Below are 3,825 nucleotides of genomic sequence, written 5' to 3'. Positions count from 1 at the left end.
CTACACATTTTCTAAAGACATCTGGTATTTCCTGTCATAAATATATAGCTCCCTTAAATTTAACTCTGCTTAATTATATGTAATTTTGTGGCATATAGACCACATATTTTTGTGTAAGAACATAGCTTTGCCTAAACAAGTCCGCAAATTCAATCAAAAATAACTTTAGATTAGTTGAAGTGTCTAAGCACATGTATAGCAAATTACTAAGTATTCACAACAAACAAATTTATCAGAATACATAAAAGTGCAGAGGTGCATGCAAGAATCAAAAACCACCCATGTGATGAAAAATCAACGTACTGTAAAAGTCATATTAGCACAGTCAGACTTAAAAGCAGAGCTAAAAGTTGAATTTACAGCACTAGTCAACAATTTTTACAGCATCTATGTATGTAACACAGATTATCAGGTTTTCTACAATATGGTTCCTTTTTTCTCTTGGGTGCTTAAAAGCAGATCAAGAATGTTAGAACATGCAAAGGTCTCAAATTTGAAGTTGAAATTTTTATGAAGAAAGATTTTCAACTTACAAGTTTTCCATTTCGAATTTCCTCCTCCTTTATGGTCTTGACAAATATTCGAGGTTCAACCTGAGTTGCAGGACCTTTACCCTGTCTCTTTCTGTAAGAACCCATTTCAGAGGTGAGTACTGGTTTTTTGGTTTAGGGATTTGGGGGATGAAAAGGTCTTAGCTTTCTTCCCCTTTGTAGTTTAGGGTTTGGTTGCTTTTATGGCTCTACCTCAAAGAAACAAAACAAATCAAAAGAATCAGCAAAGTATCTTTAGAGTGCAAAATCTGCAGACCAACATTTAAAAGATATGGACAAGGGCATTCATTCATATTCGTTTCAGTTCAACTACTTGAGAGAGTTTCTTCTGAACTCTGAATCTCAAAATTTAAGTCTTCTTCTGTCTATCTGACTCAATCAGTGAAGACAAGACTTGATGGCAATCCAGGATGCATGACAAGCTTTCTTTCACAAAAATAGCAAACTATGCATTTGTTGTAAGCCTGGAACCATAATAAGAGCCAAGAGGCACTATAACGTACCTTTTCACCTTTGCGTGAATGTGTCACTAATGGGCCAGATAATAACTTCATTACCAAAGTATAAAGCAAAACAAGGGAATTAGAGTTTAAACCAAGACCCTCAAATTCAATAAATAAGAGAGAAATAAGCAACAATTTTATTCGGAGTATAAGAATGACATGCTTATAACATCAGCTATGACTCTATGAGCTATGTTACATGAGCTATCTACTGGATCAATAGTTGCCTATATCTCATTAAAAAGATCAAACAAGATCTTTTCACATCGGAGGGAGGTCGTAGAAGCACACATACTAGTTTGTTTTGCCTGTTTTAGCCTGTGTGAGGTAAATTATCGAACATCCTTCACCCGAGCAAGTACATGTTTCCGAGTGTAATATAGGCTTTTGGTGGTTTGAACAATGAAATGTTGAATAGAGCAATATATAACTAACTAACTAACTAACTAACTATATATATATATATATATATATATATATATATATATAGGCCAGATCTACAGCGGACATCTGCACTTCGCTAAAGTGCGGACGTCGACTCTTCTGCTGCATTTCAGGCGGCGACAGTGGCTTGGGGCTTGCTGGACGGAGGCCGGAGGCATCCCAGACCGTTCTGGGAGGCGATCGAGGTTGGAGGAGATCGAGGTTCCAGGTTCTGGGCAGCAACCTGACCTGCAGCACTGCAACCTCGTCGTCGCTACTCCACCCAACTGCAGACTGGTCCGTCCGGCAACCGGTGCCGTGCTGTTGCGGTCTGAGCAGTGCTGCAGCGTTGACATAAGCACTTTGCCTTCTTTTCGTAAAGCTTATCGGTTAAAACATTTGGTATAAATTTCTTCTTGTTCAGGGTTGATTAGTAGGTAATTGATCGAGCACACAGCATCTGGTAAAGTGTCATTTATCACAGTATGAGGAAGCCTCCTTCATATTGACACCAACAAGATCATCAACATCTTCTAGCAATCTTCAAGTTCATTTACAAAAGTGCAAAATCAAATCTTTCCTGAAAATTGAAAAAGAGAAATTATTATGTTCAAATTTGGGTTCTGGATGTATTAAAATTAACATACACATGCAATTCCTTATCCAGTTTTGAATGGAACCTAATTACTCCTATTGTGTAGCTTGTCTTCGTCTCTATGATATTATTTGAAAAACAAATTGTGCCGCCTCCTATCTTTGTAGCACAAGCAAGTCACTAGGACTACATAAAAAAAAGGATTATTATCATAAATGATACCTGAACTATACCTCAATCTCATTGATAGTACCTGAACTTCAATTTTGATCACAACCAGTACCCGAACGTTTCGATTTCATTTTAAATGGTACCTAGAGTCACCTCCGATCACTATTCCGACTAAAAACGGCATGGGAGGCGATCATAATGATGATTTTTGATGATTTCGATCATATATAGTGATGATTTTTTGGTAATAGACTTGCCTTGAACTTGTTTTTTTTGTTTTTTTAGATTTGGCTTTTTTGGCCGGAATAGTGATCCAAGGTGGCCTTAGGTACCATTTAAAATGAAATCGAAAAGTTCAGGTACTGGTTGTGATCAAAATTGAAGTTCAGGTACCATCGATAAGTTCAGGTACCATTTATGATAATAACCCTAAAAAAAAAAATTCATGTAATTTGTTCATGCTTGAATATGTTTATGAAGGAAAATTATCACTTGATATCTAAGCCATTGAAGTTGTAAATCTGTTCGATTGAATTGCTCCAATTGAGTTCTAATTGGTTCTATAAAATAGAATGAAAGTTTTAATTTTCATGTTAAAAAAAATATTATCTTAAATGAGTATGAGTCGTTTTGAAAGTTAATTAAATTAGTGGACCGACCCGAACAGATTATTAGAGTTTTAATAGCTGCAACTTTAATTACCATTAATCTAAAAAGTATTCAAAGATATATATATATATATATATATATATATATATATTGAATTTGATTTTTAATTTTCATTCATTGGTTAGTGAATCAAAAGTTGCAATTTCAATGTGAACTAGGTTTTGGTGGGAGCCAGGAAAAGAGACAGAGATGAGGACATAAAATTTGAAGCCGTTGTAGTGCGTGGATTGAATATGTATATGCAATAGGTTGTATTGGTTCGATTTCGACCAGTTTCAAACACCTTTAATTAAATACCATTAATTCAATTTTTACAAAAGAAATAAAAAGCATGCAACTTTGTGCGAGCAATTTTTAATGTTGATTGAACTAGTGGACAAATCTCACAAGGCGACTAGACGTTTGTGCAGAGAATGCATGCATGTATTAGGTGGTGACGTCTTCAATTGAGTTTCAAATACCACTTGTTAAATACCATTAATTGAATTTTTACAAAAATAATCAAAAGTTTGAAACTTTGATGTGAGCAATTTTCAACATTGATTAAACTAATGGGCATGTCTGATAGAGTGACCAAACTTTAGTGTGGAGAATGCATACATCCCTACTAGAGAAAACCTATTCAGGGACAAAATCATTTTGTCTCCAATAATTGAGAATTTGTCCTAAAAAAAAAAATTTGAGATGAAACTGCTTTGTGGCTAAAGTCGTCTCCTAATGCTCGTCCTAAATTATTTAAGACAACGACCGATAAATTCCGTCTCCTAATGTATTTTGAGAAGAAATAAAAGTTGTCCCCTATTCAATGAAATTTCATCCCCCATTCTCATTGAACATTGAGAGAAATGAGGGAAAATTAATTAAATTGGTGCAAATAAGAGGAATAAGGGACGAACTCACTCCGTCTCCTTTT

This window comes from Rosa chinensis, chromosome 1 (assembly GCF_002994745.2).
Source record: "Rosa chinensis cultivar Old Blush chromosome 1, RchiOBHm-V2, whole genome shotgun sequence".
Lineage (NCBI taxonomy): Eukaryota > Viridiplantae > Streptophyta > Magnoliopsida > Rosales > Rosaceae > Rosa > Rosa chinensis.
The sequence above is the reverse complement of the archived record's forward strand: the minus strand, read 5'-3'. Positions refer to the sequence as shown.